This window comes from Lagopus leucura, unplaced genomic scaffold (genome assembly GCF_019238085.1).
Source record: "Lagopus leucura isolate 7727_CA_CO unplaced genomic scaffold, USGS_WTPT01 Super-Scaffold_100002, whole genome shotgun sequence".
In the NCBI taxonomy this organism is placed as follows: Eukaryota; Metazoa; Chordata; class Aves; order Galliformes; family Phasianidae; genus Lagopus; species Lagopus leucura.
The window spans coordinates 54,556,849-54,575,110 of NW_024962263.1; the positions used below are offsets into that span (position 1 = coordinate 54,556,849).

General features: G+C 41.3%; 1 long non-coding RNA gene across 1 annotated transcript; it reads left to right on the forward strand.

The window, feature by feature from the left end:
• The first annotated feature begins 12,030 nt into the window (after nucleotides 1-12,030).
• On the forward strand, nucleotides 12,031-17,965 carry LOC122179229. Its single transcript, XR_006178596.1, has 3 exons — nucleotides 12,031-12,073; nucleotides 15,817-15,953; nucleotides 17,322-17,965. It is a non-coding gene; the product is annotated as an uncharacterized LOC122179229 (long non-coding RNA).
• Nucleotides 17,966-18,262: the final 297 nt, after the last annotated feature.

Consider the following 18,262-nt stretch of genomic DNA (forward strand, 5'->3'; position numbering starts at 1 on the left):
ATCTTTCTGTTTCATGTTTAGCTCTTTTTCCATAACATTTAATCAAATTTAATTTTATTTATCATTTTGTAGGTCTCATATGGGTGTCGTTGAAAGTGAAACTAATTAAGAAACATCTGCAGACAACAGAATGCTGTCAAGTGTGAACAATGAAATTTCTTCCAAGGGAAGAGAGAGAGCACAGCACACTCTCAACAAGTCCGAGAAAGCTTCATCCAAACAAAAGCCCCGTTTGTGTCTCCACTGTTGCTTCCATCATCTTGCAACCTGGCTCTGAAGAGCACTGTGAACCAAAGCAGAGCTGACCCAGCCTTTACAATCAACCATGCTAATTAAGTTCAGCCCACTGACAGCCTGGCTAAAACACACTGTACTTCAACATTATAGGATCATGAAGCAATGATTGCCTGCTTATGAAGAAGGTATTTTAGTTTAAACTGATTTTCTTATTTTATTTTATTTTATTCTCAGTATCTCACCAGAGAGCCTCATAAAGGTTATATGGAAACATTTTCCCTATCTCTAACCTAATTTCATTTCTTTTATGTTTCATTTCAAATCACTGGGATTGTCATGTTTCTTTATGGGACCATTACAATACTCCCATAAGGTTTTATTACCTTAATGTACTGGTATGTATTCTCAATCCTAACCCTCATTTACTACATATTTTTAAATAATTGATACGTAGTATAGGCAAGGATGTGGTGCAGGAGAGAAATCAGGCATCAGGAAGGTCTCTGAGGAAAACATAAACCCTGTCACCATTTCTGTCCTGCTCAGAGTGGCCAAAGATGAGTTAGACCTAAAGAAACGGGTAACACCAAATTCGCAGCTTAACACAGTTTTGTCAACTTGAAAGGGAAAACACATGTGAGATGAGGCTTAAAAATCAAAAGTTTGATGATGCAATTAAAAAAAAAGAGGATCCAAATTTCAATCCCAAATTCATCAGTGATGTGGATGAAGGGATAGAGTCCTCCCTCAGCAAGTTTGCTGATGATGCAAAAATGAGAGGAGTGGCTGACTCTCCAGAAAGCTGTGCTGCCATTCAGAGAGACCAAGACAGGCTGGAGGGTTGGGCAGAGAGGAAACTTATGAGGTTCAGCAAGAGCAAGTGTAGAGTCCTATACCTGGGGAGGAATAATCACATGGATGAGGTTAGGGGCAGACCTGCTGGAGAGGAGCTCTAGGACCTACAGTGCTGGCCCTCCTGAAGAGTGCTGAACATTGCAGTGTCTGTAGCTTCACAGCTAACCCTCCTCTTTCCCAAGCAGAGGTGAGAAAACTTCATTTTCCAAATACATTTCCCTTTTCTTTATCATGAACAGCAGATATGCTCTCCACAGGCTTCTTTTCCTTCAGATGGTGGGTCCCAACTGTATGGCCACAAAAGGAATCATTAATTGCAGTAGAAAACACCAACAATAGTAGCAATTATAGATAATGGCAGATGTAGCAAAACAACTATCACAGATGACACAACTACTTGGCATGGGTATCTCATTTACCTTGCCACACTTTCCAAGAGGAAAACAACCTTTACCACATGCTGATTTCCAAGGACATGATTGGTGTGAGGCAGAAGGCCTTGTTTTAGGAGCCTAAATTTTCAGGAGCACAAAATTCACCACTGAGACATTTGATTATTTTTCAGAGAAAGAAAATTCAAATCAGTCCAGTAAGAACTGTTTGCATAGCATATTTTTCATGTGGGGGCATCACAAAGAAATCACAAAATCTTCACAATACCACCAAGAAATGAGCTAAATGATGCTTATGAACTAAGTAAATGCTAATGGATAAAATTAATAACACAGTCCAGTTGTTAACTATTTTTCTATCTTCCCTCTTGCTTTTTGCCTTGTAGCTATGGGAAATGGCCATCCATAAGTGTTCATTTTAGTAAAAAATGTCTTCCTTGTCTGTTCTGACATATCTCCTTGTGTCTCTTCTGTTGCAATCTTGCCATCTCTGCAGCAAGCTCTTTCAAGAAGTTTCTAATTCTATCTTGAGCTGTGAAGTTTTTGAAGATTCTCTGTTTGAAAAAGGCTGTAAGAAAAAATAGTCTGAACTGAATAAATAGCTGTAGCATTTTGACGTCTCATAGGTATAAGAACTGATCAAAATGCAGGGGTAGGAAGATCTTCTGAAAAAATGATATGTGTATTAAATTTCCCGTTCTGTTTTCCTTCTGAAAAGGAAGGCTTTAGGTAGTGTAACCTTCTTAACCTAGGCCAGCTTTATTACAGGCATCTGATGAAGCCCTTGTGGTGCTTCAACCCAAGGAAGAAAAGAAATGGGGCAGGAGCAGGTGAGTAAGAGGGGACCCATCACGACCTTCTGCTCCATACATCTGGAGACACACAAGCATTGGAAATGCCAACAAAAGAATAAGTCATACATGTAGTGACAAGTCATGCCCTGCTTTGCTGTGAAAGCACTGAGGAAACAGTTCTACCTCTTGCCAGTGTATTTCTGTGTTTAGAACAACATGAGTAACACTTACCTGCATTTACAAAAACATGCTAAAAGGCTTGGATAGAAAGCACTACATGATACAGGGATGTTCTTCAATTTCTTAATGATGTATCCTGGATTATTGCCTAGTATTTACAATGCTTTATTAAAAATAAATTCAAATAAGCAGTTCTGCTCACCTACTTAGCTGAAGTGTCTTGAGATTGGGCTTGATACATTTATTTCATTTTTTTCTTAATTCCAGAGTTGCTCACTTAAAGGAAGCGCTGATTGCTGGAAAATAATTGGCACAGTGCAATATACTTAATGTGGGAAACAGCTAAATTGCAGTTTTTGTTCAGCTTGCCAGGCATCGTACTGAAGCTCTTGTGCTCCAAAAGATCCTGCAAACCTATCAAAGAAGATTACTACACTACTTCTGGTACAGCCTTAAACTATTTGGGGAAATAACTGTACAGTTAAATATCTATAAATAACTATAAGTTATTTACTTTTTTTCAAATCTGAAGCCTTTTTTCAAAGTTTGTAGTTTTCTTCACTTCCAGTGTTTTCCCCAAACAGCTCTCAGTGTTGTCTGTGGGAGCAGTCACAAAGCCATAGAAACATGCCAAACATATTGATTACTGAGTAAAATGGTTACCCTGGCAACTAAAAATCCCAGGAAAGCTCTTTAAACTTCCTTCCCTTCTCATATGACTTCTTTTCAGATATTATTTTTTCTCCTGTGGTTTCAGAGCTCGTGGATGTCAGATATAAAAGTACTTACTTTGAATACACAGCAGTGGAGAAAAGGTGATTCATATCTCGATAATCTATTCCACCAGGAATCTTACTACCCACATTACTGCCTTAGTAATCCATCACTTGCATAACAGGCAGGCAATTTTGGTAATTTTGGGGGGCAGGGTAACTTTTCTCCCACTAATTTCTAAATCTATATTCCACTATGACCTAAGGAAAGAAATGCAAGGACTTAAATTTTCCTAAAGTGACAATGCGAGTGTGATGAATGGTTTGAAAGAATTAATGTTCAGGTAGCAACCAAAAGTTGGTTCTGTACTGAAGAGAGGAAATGAATGTCCTCTCTACGCGGGCATTTTTGGTCAAATTGTGACTGGGTGTGACAAATGTAGAGGAGAAGATTCCCCAGAGGAGAAGTAGGGACCAGAGCAGTTAATCATGTTTCTCCTATGCCCAGCCTGATTGTACCATTGCTTTCAAAGGCACATGGAGCCTGTTTGTGAGCAACTTTAGATGGCTGTCCTGCTTGGTTTGGCCCTCCAATCCACAGAAGACAGCATGCTTACTGTTCAAGGGAGCCTAGTGAGCAGACTCAGCTTTTCAGCAGCTTTGACATTTCAGTAGGAATTCTGTTCACAGGCACTAAGCAGATGCTGGCAGGTCCTTTCATTTGTAAGCAGGAACTGTAACTGGATGGTGAGGAAAGGGGGGAAACATGTTAACAGTGATTACATTAGGGTTTGGAGTTTTGTTAGAGTACCAGAGTCTAAGCCAGCAATTCAGAAAACAGGGCACTAGTGTTCAGTCTTTGATATGCTGATCTTTTTCATCTCTGAACAAATGGCAGTAGGGATTTTTGTCCTTCTATACTTGGCTTTCCAAATAAAAACGGTTTGGAAAAGCTGCAATTACAGAGGTTACGAATAACGTGAAGCAACACAGCTGGCACTGGAACATTTCCAGAACATAATCACCTGTCTCACACACTAATTCCTGCTGTGATGAGACCCCATTGTTTCCAGTGGGGTCAGACAGATCTATTGTTAAAAATGTCATCTCTTAATGGAGCAAGTTTGGGATTGTCTGAGCTCTCGCTTCTTGCTTTCCTATGACAACTTGTGTTAAGGAGGTATGTTATTCCTTTGAATGATGGCTTTTTATTTGTTCCAGTCTCCTATTGACAATAGAAGTCTGAGGAAAATGTGATTAAGCTACATGGAACTGCAAATTAGCTTGCTATGAAAAGAAATCACACACGCAAAACTTTCCACTAAACATAATCCTAAGGAGACCTGAATGGGGTATAAAGTGAGGAGAAACACAGTGGTTGAGTTTTGTAGGTGGAATATTAGTTTAGGTCTACAACAGGCAGTTCTCTAACTTCATCTATTTGAACAGATGTTTGCCTTGTATTGTCTTTTGTATTCTCAGGGCTGTTCTGTCAGTATCGAGTGGGAAAACTCTGCTAATGCTCTTTAAACATGCATCCTCCTTTTACTTGATTGTAAAATGCAACCTACCTAGCAAGGTTGTAGTGGTCATCCCATGCACAAGAAGTTGCAACCATTGTCACTTCCACAAGCTAAGTAACACAAGGCTGATAACAGTGAGCACTAAGCTTTTGACTTGTACTAGTCACAGGACTGCTTAGTAGCATTAAATTGTATATTCCACTTAGAGGAAGGGTAGAATCCTCAGAGGAAGTATGGTCTTATTCCCTGTACCTGCAATCACTTTACTTTGTGTGCCAGTGACCCGGGGATATTGGACCAAAACAGTGAAATCAGTTTTAAGATTTGATCCCAGTGTTACCGACTTCGCATGAAAGACATCTCAATAGAGCAGAGCATATTTCCTGCTGCACTGGCAGTCATCTGCTCCTGTAACAGAGCCCAGGGCTGCTCTCAACGTTAATGTGAGTTTTCCCATCAGCGTTTGGCATCTGGCAACCTCACTGCTCTAAACCCTGTGCATTTCTAATTCTGGAAGTTCTGAAGACTGTTACATTCTTGAAATACATTTCAAAGGGGATGATGCGTAGAGGTGGAGCATTTCCCTCAGCCTCTGTCACACTTCCCAAAGCCTGGGCCAGGCAGAATTTACATGAGGGTATACTAGTGCAGCAAGAGCACAGAGCTTCATTTGTATTTATGTTTCTATGTTCTATCATCGCTTCTCATTTATTCTTCTGTCCAGGAAGTTGCTTATCCATTACTATCAAGATGTATTAATATTACAGCCTATGTGTGGCCAAGAACTGCATCATTTAAGCCTCCAGAGGCAAAAAAGCCTTTGAGTATGAGCAACAGCAGCCATGACTGATACATGGTGTGTTAAAAAGAAGCACCCACAGGGCAGCTATGGGGAAAGGATGCTCGTGCCTTTCAAGCATGCCTGCGTAGGTGTGTGTGCACATGTAGGAGTTGTTCTTATTACTCACTCCTTGGAAATTAACATCAGCATTTTGCACAATGATTAATGAGGCATTCAGTGCAGCCTGTGGCTTATTGGTTGTGAAGTTTCTCAGTGCTATGTGGTTATCATTGACCCAACAACCTCCTTCTGTCCTCCCAGCTCTTCTCACAGACCTGCTAGTCCCAAGCTATTTTTTTATGGTTGAATGTTTTTTTTTAATCTCCTCTGATCTCTCTCTTCACTTCTCTCTGCTTAGTAATTACCTGTTACTTACTATATGGACAGGAAAAATTTCCATCATTGCTTGATTTGAGGCCCTTAAGTGCAGACCATTTCTGAGAGACCTGGGAAAAAGGAAGGCTTGGAGGATGGTGGTTATTGCTGAAGGCCTCCACTAATTACAGATGCCTACATGGGAGCGTGAAGGAGAGTAAGAAGTTATGGGAGGAAATAGCCAGAAATGGCTTTATCAGCAGATGTGGCTTGCTATCAGCAACACTGCAGCATACAGAATGACTAATAAAGCCCTAGAGTTTTAGCCCTCCCCCACCACTTCCTCATAAAATAATACAAAATATATTGTTATCTATTTTCACATGAGAAATTTCAAGAACTGAGTATTCACTGCTCCCATGATGCTTCCTCTGATTTTAGGACTGTCTGTTCCCTGTGACAAGTTGATGCACGAGCAAGTTAGGCTCTCATTGTATAAACCCAAAGGCTACCATTAGCAAAGTGAAATCTAGTCTACAGTGTTAGCCAACAGAGAGCTGTAAACCAGGGCCCTTGAATGACCAAAACCTTTTTTATTTTTTTAGTACATCAGGCTTTTTTCAAAAATATCAGCTGATGTAAAAAAAAAAGCTATTGGTTCTCCAAATGAAGGTTCCCTCAGTAATATTAAACCACATGTCTGAAAGAGCCACCCATCTCCAAATTGTGTATAAAACTGTTCTATGGCAAACAACGTCACTCTTTTGCAAATATGTGAGATGAAACAATAACAGTGATTCGACCTTTTAGAAAACAGCCTAATGATGAGTGGAAATAGGAAGCCACCATTTAGTGTTCTTCCCAGGCTGAGACAGTTCAAGCACACATTGACTAAATTCCATTAAATGACCCAAACTTGATGCTGTAGCAGGGGTCAGACTAAGAAAAGCAAGACATTCCCTGTCACTGTTGTAAATTATGCCAGTATGCAAAAAGTGAACAATATTCAAGGAGCCAGGAAGACTGAAATATAACATGAACAAACACCCCCTTAAGCCCAGGCTGGAAAAGCCAGATGAGCCCAATGGAAATGGGAGCTGTTCTTTTCACATGGTCCAATGTCCTGCAACACAGCTGAGCATGGCTGGTACTTCAAAAGACTTGTGCAGAGCTCAGTTGGGCATCTCTCACAACACAGTACTGTGCCAGAAACTCTTATCTCAGGTGCTGGACCAATTGTTCCTGCTTGTGATTCTGAGCAACCCCAGAAAGAAACTAATCTGAAACTAACGGGTTCATGGGTTTAGAAATAGCACAGTTTATTGTATCTGTGTCACTAATACATACACATAAATCCCCATCTTACCAAGCTTTACAAATATTGAAAAAGGCAAGGGTTGCTACACAATATTTGCTTTTCACAAGGAAATAGCTAAAGATTGTTTTACTACTTTATTTTCCCCTGTAAATGGCAAACACAAATTATTTATACACTTAAGGTAAACAAAAAAAGAGAAGAATTTAATGAAATTGCCAGTTAATTCAAATTTTCCTCAATTCTAGTTAATTGAATTCTCAGACACTGCACAGTTTGTATAAAACACTAGCACAGATTATTTCCTCCGCTTGATAAGCTGCAGGTCCTTCCAGAAGAAATTACTAATTAACACGAACTCCATTATCCATTTGGTTTACCTATCAGGAGTCAGTGTTGAATACTGTTCTTATGCAGGACTCTAGACTTCGCTTTTATTGTCTGATTCACACATTTGTATCTACGACTGCAAGAGAAGGAACAAGACTTGAAGTGCCTGGGATTTGAGTCCTTCAGTTGTAAACTCTTTTATACATCAGCAATTGGGGACAGCATTTTATGTGTTGCTGGCACTCTTACATAGAGTAAGATCTATCTCCATACAGTTACCCATCATCCTTGTAATTGTTGCACAACTGCTAAAGATGTAGTTTGCATTTTTAGGCACCTTCTCTTCCAGCTACATGGATTGCTCCCACCAGCATTTAAACAGCAGCAGTAGAAAAAGTAAGAGAGAAATGTGTGGAAGCCCTTGCAGACACTGCCAAAAGCCTGTGTTTTCTTGCACAGGAAACAATCTCCTTCATTATTTGTTATTCATCTATCTTTTCCTCCAAAATAAAAAACCCAAGGGAGCAGGAGATCAAAAAATTAGGAGAGAAACACTTGAGCTGAAATTAAACGATTTTAAAAAGAAACCTGTCTGGAGGTTTGAGAACTAGGAATGAGAAAAAATGTATGAAGACATGAGCCAGCAATGTGTCTTCATGGCCAAGAAGGCCAAGGGGATTCTGTGGCGCATAAAAAAGAGTGAGGCCAGTAGGTCAAGGGAGGTGATCCTCCCCATCTACTCTGCCCTGGTGAAGCTATATCTGGAGTACTGTATCTGGGCTCCTCAGTTCAAGAAAGACAGAGATCTCCTAGACAGAGTCCAGCAGATTCCCGTATGAGGAAGGTTGAGAAGGTTGGGGCTGTTTAGCCTGGAGAAGATTGAGGGAGTCCCCAGGGAATCTTAGCAGGGAATCTTACCAATGCTTATAAATATCTAATGGGCAGGTTTCAAGCAGATGGGGCCAAGCTCTTCTCAGTGATAACCAGTGACAGGACAAGGGGCAATGGGCACAGACTGGAACACAAAACGTTTCATCTGGACATAAGAAAAATATATTTACTTTGAGGTTGACAGAGTACCACAACAGGCTGCAAAGTGAAGTTGTGGAGTCCTCTTCTCTGGAGATAATCATAACCTACCTGAACACTATCCTATGCAACGTACTATAAGGAATCATATTTAATAGGGGAGTTGGGCTTGATGGTATCCAGAGGTCCCTTCCAACCCTTGTAATTTTATGAATACTGCATACCATTTCCGCTAGGTGACTAATGATTTTGAATTCTTCGCTTTTTGGATACCAGCTCCAGAACTACTGAAGAGCCTGACAGTGCTCAGTGCCTGGCCTCAGAAAACCTAGTATCATCAGTGAACTTCTATTGGACACAGAATTACTAATTGGTTTTGAGAAGCATTAATCTTTGTGAATGTGCCCCCTAGAAAGTAAAAATTTGTCTTTCTATACTCTTTCTTGCCTATTTTTTATGCTTCTATGGTTATTCTATCTGCCAATCAGCTGCATCAAATGGATTCTGCAGTTGCGGTTTAGCATAGAAATTTTAATTAGTATGGAATAAACTGAGAGATTAGCTCAGTAAAGTAATTTATAAGTAAATCAATGTATGAAGGAAGCATAATCTTGTGAATTTTCCACACTTTATGGGTGGGCTGCTGATAAACTCCAAACTTAGAGCTAGACCTTATTTTGCTTGTGGATACCCAAGTTGTATCTGCTGTCAGGTTGATTCAGGTTTTAGTGGAATCCATTAAAAATATGTTATTTGCACAAAAGAACCCCAGCCCATTTCCTTCTGCCACTTGAATCTGACAGATGTTCAAAAAGCCTTGAAAATCCCTGGAGATAGAATACAGGCAAATAAAACTGAGGGCAAAACCCTAGCTCCATAAAAATAAATGGAAATTTTTCCACTGCTATCCACGAAACGAAGAGATCACACTAAGGGGCTTTGTATTGAGCACTTCTCTTTCTAAAAGCAGACGTTATGCATCAGATCTTTCATGGCGAAGCTAATTTATAATCTGGTCAGGATCTGTGTACGGGTGTGTACATTCATATGGTTGCCATGAAAATTTTCTACCAGCCAATCACTACTGCAGTGTAGAATGGAAGCCAGCGGAGTAGCTAATTACTCTCAATAAGATAAATCTGCTAGCATGATTAATGCCTGTTTCACCAATCACTGCAGTCATTTCAGCTGCAATCTCAGGAAAGAATTTCTAGGGATGACTCTTCTGGGATTTTCTCTTTTTTCCTTTTGCTGTTCTACTAGCAATGTTTCATTCCTCATTCTCAGAGGCATTTCGCTGGGCTTCCAAGTACCAGCAGTGACAGCCCTAAGTATGAAATGATTTACACAATGGAACAGGTTGCCCAGAGAGGATGTGGATGCCCCCATGTCTGGAGGCATTCAAGGCCAGGCTGGATGTGGCTCTGGGCAGCCTGGTCTGGTGGTTGGTGACCTTGCCCATAGTAGGGGGGTTGAAACTAGATGATCATTGTGGTCCTTTTCAACCCAGGGCATTCTATGGTTCTATGATTGCCACGGTAATGGTGCAGCACCATCCTCTTCCATAACACCATTCATCTGCAGACCCCTACTTCTGGAAGGAGGCACCATCAGCACTGTTTAACAGGTGACTAAATCTGGATGTTGCAGTAACACAACAAAAAAAGCTTAGCTAAAGGACACTGATTTTGTCAGTGAAGATGTGACTCAGCACTCACTGAACTTAGCTGAAAAGCTAACATCCATTTGGATCAGACTGACGAAGAAGGAAAAGAGTCAAAGAAAACTTTGCTAAGGAGATTGCTAATCTCCTTTCTCCCTTTCCAGCTGTATTGAAAATAAAGATCTTTGCACCTACTCAGAAATTTACTTTAATCTCTAAACTGTTATTATTAAAAAAAAATCACAGAATGGTCAGGGTTGGAAGGGACCCCAAGGATCACAAATCTCCAACCCTCTACCACAGGCAGGGCCACCAACCTCCACATTTAATACCAGACCAGGCTGCCCAGGGCCCCATCCAACCTGGCCTTGAACACCTCCAGGGACAGGGCATCCACAACCTCTCTGGGCAGCCTGTTCCAGCACCTCACCACTCTCTCTGTAAAGAACTTCCCCAGATATCCAACCTAAATCTCCCCTCCCTCAACTTAAAACCATCTCCCCTTGTCCTGCTGTTACCAACCCTTTGAAAGAGTTGATTCCTTTCCTGTTTGTAGGCTCTCTTTAGGTATTGAAAGGCTGCAACGAAGTCATCCCACAGCCTTCTTTTCTCCAGGCTGAACAAGCCCAGTTCCCTCAGCCTGTCCTCATAGGGGAGGTGCTCCAGTCCCCTGATCATCTTTGTGGTTCTCCTCTGGACCCTTTCCAACAGATCTCTGTCTTTTTCTCTGTCTATACTGGGGGCTCCAGACCTGGACACAGTACTCCAGATGGGGCCTCACAAGAGCAGAGTAGGGGGGGACAATCACCTCCCTGTCCCTGCTGGCCTCTCCTCTTCTGATGGAGCCCAGGATACCATTTGCCTTCCGAGCCGCAAGAGCACACTGCTGGCTCATGTTAAGTTTTTCATCTATCAAGACCCCCAGGTCCTTCTCTGCAGGGCTGCTCTCAAGGGCCGCTCCTTCCAGTCAGTATGGATGCCTGGGATTCCTCCAGCCTGAGTGCAACTTCACACTTTGCCACGTTGAATCTCATCATGTTCAGCCAGGCCCACCTTTCTAGCCTGTTGAGGTCCCTCTGAATGGCATCCCTTCCTTCCACCGTGTCAACCGCACCACTCAGCTTGGTGCCATCAGCAAACTTGCTGAGGGTGCACTCGATTCCATCATCGATGTCACTGATAAAGATGTTGAAGAGCACCAGTCCCAACACAGACCCCTGGGGGACGCCGCTTGTTATTGGCCTCCACGTGGACATAGAGCCATTGATGACCACCCTCTGTCTGCCAGTTTCAACAAATTTCTTATCCATCGAGTGGCCCACCCATCAAATCCACATCTCTCCAATTTGGAGATAAGGATGTGGTGGGGGACCACGTCAAAGGCCTTGCTCAAGTCCAGGTAAATGACATCAATAAAAATGAAAAATAATATAAAATAATAAATAATTAAAACTATTTAGAAAAATAATAGTGTTGAGTATTTGGCTCACTGTTCATATAACATTTACAGTGAAGATAATGGCTATGCAATGACTTTTATGTAATGCCTGTTTATTCTGATGAATATCCATTCACCTTACAAATGAATGGATAGATGCTGTCATTTCATCTGTAATTTTGGTGACTGCTTTAGGCCAAAAGCTTCTTTTCTTTATTGGTACTGTATGGGGACCACTGAATCATGGCCTGAACCTCTGATTGATCACCTGAGGCGAGCAATGAGTCAGCCATGGGAGCACAGGTGAAGGCAATTCACCTGTGCTGCTGGAAGGGGTGGAGCCTGGCTCCACCTCTCCTAGACCCATTTAAGAGCTGACTGCCAGCAGGGAAGGTTTCTCTTCTGGAGATCCATTGCACTGGAGTTACCTATGCAAGCCCAGGACAGGGTGAGTGTCCTTTTCTGCTTAGTATAATACTTACATAAGCCAAGCTCTCGAATATACTGTATCATCTGAATATTCATTTATTGTACAGGTGCATACACTACTATGGCATGTGGGAGGGAGACACGCAGACTATTCAAGAGCTGTTGCTTCCCTTATGTAGGGGCTGCAGTGAAGTGGTACAAGATACCCTTTCCAGTTTGCTGCTCAAGTCCTGCCAGGTGCTAAATAACTTCTTCTTTGTGTGAAATGAAAAAGAAGGAGTTGTTACTGTCATTTGCAGAAATTCTAGTCAGCTTTAAATGACAGAAGCAATTGTCTACCTTCACAAGCCTTCTTCAAATAACAATTCACCATGCCAAACAGACCTTGTGTGTAGCTCGTTGGGAAGAAGGGATTGTGTGAAAATTTTTTCTCTCCTTTTCCTTACTCCTGGGAGCAGTATTCCTTGGCAGCTATGAATAACAGGCAGCAGCACATGCTCCCTTCTTGTGGGAAGGAGGTCACCAAGAAAGGCTGGCAGACAAACAACCTCTGAGGCTTAGAATCCCCCGAATCCCCACAGAGATAGCGCGAAAGGCTATTGCACAGCAGTTGGCCTTGTCATACCTCCTTCACTACATCAGTGATGCTTTTTTTGCAAAGCATTTATGCATTAAATGCTTTGTATTGTAATGATTAAGACTGGACACACCAAGGGAGACCACAGCTCCACTGTGCCTATTAACAGATTTACACTAGTAGAAGCTGTCCTGGGGGAATGAAGGAACAGGGGGAAGGGGAAGGCAGCAATTCCTCCCACTGCACTTCTCCTGCACTTCCTCCAGCAATCTCTGGCTCAAGGGCTTCTTGAGCTACATGTGGTATTTTTGTGTTTGCACGTGTGAGAGTCCTGTGTACAAGGGGCTCTCAGTAGCTGCCAGCATCCGTTGCTGCAATTGTTCCCCTGTCAGTGCAGGACCTGCTGAGCTAAGCAGCAGCCTACAGTCTTTTGCCTATACCCTGATTTTGAGATGCAAAGAATCATAAGGCATGTTCATGTTCAAACAGGTTCTGAGTTATGATGCTTAGTCTGCCTTTGTAGCCAATTTTACTCCTGAAGCTGGCTAAGTTCCATTGCAGTGCTCTGGTTCAGTTTGCAACTATGGTTTGTGTCTGAAAGTGAGCCCAGAGCTCATGTGAATGGGATCTGTTTTCTTTTGAGACTATCTCAGATAGCAGTGCTCCCAAAGGAGCAACTTTGTGCCACTTGAAACAGCACTCCCTCCCTCCCAATGAAGCTTTTTATTCCAGATGACTTCGGTCATGGTCATGTGAGATGTTTTCTTCTAACAGAAAACAGCTCAGCCTGAACACAGGGCTCAGTATTTGTGAACTTTTTGCAGAAGTTTCAAATATACAGATGTAGAATATCCATACACTCAAGAAGCTGGCAAATTTCACCTTATCTCCAATAACAGAAGGAGAAGGAAACAAAAAAAAAAGGCTGGGAAGAGTACATCTGGTGCTGGGATCATGATCCAGTGCAAACCTCAGCCAGCAAAGCAGTTTCAGGAACTAAGATATACCTCTTGTGCAGCATGAAATCCAGAACTGTTCTACAAAAAATTTTGGTATGCTTATTGATGGAACAGAATACAAATGAGGTGAGTGACACATAGTAAAGATAGACCATACTCCCTGTATGCTGCATACACAGCATTCATGTTACTCTGCCCTGATAAAAACATCTGGGAGTCTGATTCACTTTTGGGAAGTGACAGTCTTTTTGTAGTGGAGAAATTAGGGAGTAAACACCATTTAACTGGACCTTTGTTATCAGAAAGTTGGCAAGCTCTCTTACCTTCAGACATGTTTCTTTTCCCACTTACACTGGCCTGAAGGATTTCTGGAAATATCACTCTGCTATCAGGTAATTTATTTGCTTAGGTTGATGTTTAGATTTAAAAACAATTAGCTATTTATATTGGCATTCCTTAGAGAGCAAGAAAATAAGTAAAATGAAATTAGTGCTCTGAGGACCTTTTTGACATTTCATTGTCAACAGAGCAGTAAGGAATGTCTGACAGAGCCTCAAGGCAAATGATTAAATTCTTTATCTGTCATGCCAAAAAAAGGCTACTCCTCTTGGTAGAAAGGCTGTATTTGCTGTTCGTCAAAGAGAAGGTGAAAAATAAATCCACGCCTAGAAGCTATAAAGCTTTGATCTCATGGTCTATTTCAGGATAAAAATAGTTCCTTTGGGTTGGGTAATAGATATTCCTCAAGTGTTGGTTATATTTATCACAGATTTCAGAAAATTGTTAATTCCTGCACTAAAAGCAATAGCATTTTCCCAGGAAACATGACTGCTGCAAAGGAAGCACTGTTAACGTCATATTCCTTTTCCACGTTACACAAGTTTCCCTCTATAAAGTCTATTATTTTAGATTTTCTACACTCGAGCAACTTTTGAATCAACCATTTTTTTATTTTAAGACTGGAACCCATTTTGGGAAGATGTTAAAAACTTGCAGAGAAAACACTCTGGAGACTGTGTTTTCATGAGCAGAAAGGTGACAAATCACAAGCTGTCATGAAAAAAATTGGATTGAGTATCAAAGGCCTTACCTTGGAGAAGAAAATGCTATAGACAAAATTGAAGCAGTGCAATCACAGTTGGGAGAACGTGAGGGAGTAGCAATTGTGAATCTTTGGAGCATTTATTCCCCTAGAAAAGGTCACATTATCAGAGATGAGTATAAATACCTTCCACCACTTGTGCCATATGCCAGAGAGGAGACACTAGGATTTGGGAACGTATATTATTTTATGTTAGAATAATTAATTGGCAGGAGATAAAAACATGCTGAAAAATATTTAGTTGTGTTAGCAGTAAATAAATGAAACGGGAAAAATATGAAGATGTACATCAGGGATGGCAAGAGACCTAAGCAAAGGGCATTGAAATGCTGTCTTCTTGGAAAAGGGGCCCTTCCAAAGCAGCGCTGTATGTGCTCAAGGCTGGTACAAAGTTTGGAAATACAGCTTTATTTTAAGAGAGAAATATATGAGACTGAGCCAAACTGAGTTTTTTCTTCATGTCCTGCCAGAATCATGATTAAAGAAATCAGAGTATTGTGTTTCTCTGCTTCAGCTGTATTAGTAGCTGCTTGCACTTAATCACAAAAATGTTAAATAAAAAGCTCATTGGCAAGTTCCCTGTGAAGAGCTGTTCTGGCTTCTTTGAGGCGTTGTCTGGTTTCAGAAGTCCCCATGAGTGGGCTTCACTGTGCCCACAGCACCCAGCCGCAGGGCAGGCCTCCACGTGTGGGGCAGGCCTTGCAGCCTGCCTCAGCAAGCCAGCTAAACAGGGCATCTCATCTCTCAGTGACGCTCCTTTGTATTTCAGAAATGAACAAACAAACTCTAGCAAACCCAGAAAGCATCTGGCAAGTACTGCAAACAACAGGGAGGGAGAGGGAGCATGAGATCTCCTTGCAGGTCGGAGGTGAAGTCGAGTGTAAGACCGATGTGGAGGAACTTACAGAGCATTTGTTGGCAGTAGCAAAGCCCTTGGCTGCCTTTCTGCTGGATGAGTTCCTAAATCCACTCATCTGTTTTGGAAAGGACAAGGCAACGCTTCTAGAGTTAATCATAACCAATTTATGCTTCCAAAAGTGTCAGCACGTGATATATAGAGTGCATTTTCTTGACTAGCTTGTCCTCTGGAACACAATGGCTTATTTTTATTGTTTTTATTGCAGTGTGAATATTGCCTCACGACTGGAATGAATAACAACTTCCTTATTTAATTAAGCCGTTTGAGATTTGCATTTGTGCTCACTGAAGCCATCTCTCGTTTCCTGTGTTATCATGGCTGCACCTCAGCTCAGAGGAAGAGGTGAGTAAATTATTAAAAGATGGCTGCCTAATTATGAATTAATCCACCTCCTGGGAGTGCTAACTAAATGTAGTGGCTGGCATTTTTTGTGACACCAACCTTGTCACTGCCTGCACAGCTGCACCAGCTGGTTGGCTTGATCCCAGGATTCTCATATCTGCTCAGATAGCATATATTATGTGTAGATACTGCATCATGTGTGGAAATTATTTATGAGATCTTCCATTAAATGAATATTATAAAAGATATCTAAGCTGTGTTCTAGGGATTCATTGAAATCATCTGCATGTTTGGCTTGCAACATACAAATGAAGTGCCATTTGCACCTTGCCTACAAGAATTCAAAGCAGGTGAACTTCTGCAACATCACTGTGGTCTCCTGTGATGTACAGTGAAGCACTGTAGTGCTTCCTAGTGGCCTGGACTGTGGTGAGAATATTGACTGCCAACTGGTTGTCTTCCATTCTTCACTAACAATCCATGTGCTGTAGAATTGCAAGGAAGAGTTGCCTGTAACATTTTTATGTGAGGATTTATTAAATTTTCTTTTAGGGCCAACATTTTCAATTTTACATGTAGGAACAGCTACTCTGTGCAGGAAGATAGAACAGCAAATTGCATGGTATATTGCCACCCCCTTCCAGGGAAAGGCTGTGAAGTCTCCATCCTCAGAAACCCAAATCAATAAAAGCTTGGACAGTCTACTCTGACCAGCTGTGCCTGGGTAAGAGGGGTAGGACTAGATGATTTCCAGAGTTCCCACTCAGTCTCAACTACTCTGAGAAAATGAAGAGGTACTAACAAAGAAAGAATCCCTCAAACATAGTAAATGACCTAATACACTATTTCCCTGTGTAGGAAAATATTAAGTGAGAAACTATGAGAGGAAAGGGTGAGAGGCTGAGAAGACATTTCACATTTTAAGAAATCCTTCACTGTAAGGACTGTTTCCTTCAAATGCATAATATCCCTGTCTTCATTAGGTCAAGCTTCAACCTGAGAGAAATTACTCTGATTTATAAAATTACTTGCACTCTTCTGCATATCTAGAGTGTGCACAGCATACTCTGCCTTGTGTCTTTCATCTATAAGCAAAATTATGGCATGTAAAAATATACATGTAAATGATGAGTGGAGGTTTGCTCATACTCATGCATGGGATAGATTTTCAGTGGCACTGGAAACCTATCAGGCTACCTTCACAAACAAATCAGACAGACAGTCTGCCCAACACCCAGCAGAGCTATTTATTTCAGAAAATAGAAGCAGTCCTGCCACACACTGCTCAGTGTAATCTCTCAGACTTACCTTCAAACGGAGCTGGTACATCAGCTTCCTCAACCTGATCTTTGTTTTTTTTCTTGCCAGTCCTAACAAAATCACACTGAAGTGGTGCAGCTCTGGGCAGTTTTCAGATCTCAAGTGACTTAATGGAATTGGCATCTGTTTGTATGCTCCCACACCAGGCCACGGAAACTCTTCTGGAAACCCTGGAAATGAATGATGAAATGAATTCAATTTAAACAGCGTATATTATAAAAGGTGTTATTATGTGTCACTGGAGACATAATAATTTTGTCTCTCCATTTTGTCCCCCGAATTCTAGCCTTCCTAAAGTATATCCTGAAGCTTTGCATTAAATGGAAATGATTTGTTACTCTGTTGAAAGGGAATGTTCTGATGCATGTCTGATAAAGTCATCAAGAACACCTGTTATTGTGTGCCATAATGGTCCACCAGAGTGTTTGATTAGAGCATTATCCTTGTCATGTTGATGAGCTAAGGTATTATCTACCTCAAGAGGCTAAATGGAAGACTTGAAGGATAAAAAGGTCTGTTGTGCACTACGTGCATGATCTTGTGACTGAAAACATCGCGAGAGATTAAGACAGCTCACTAGATGTATGGAATGAGACAGTATGTGTAAATCAGCTTTGTTTACCAACATTGATATGTTGTGATTATTCTATCTAGCTTCACTTTAGCTTAAGAATAAACTAGGGAATACTCCAGCTGTGATATGATTGCTTTCTTGTTTACAACAAATGTTGCTTCCTTTATAAATGGAAAAAGGGACTGGTGTAGATAATGAGGTGTCTGTTTAGATCCTAAAATAAGAAGTTCAGTAGTGCTATTACATGTTAAGATTACTTCCAAGTTCCACCCATTTTCCAGGTCTTGACCTCCTCTAAGATTCTAAGACTCATTTTCCTAAAATGCCTGGGTTGGTGGGCCAGCTTTTCCATGTGGGTAATCAGCCTGAGAAATCCAGCTATTCCTGAAACCAAAGGACCTGCTCTTGTCCTCTG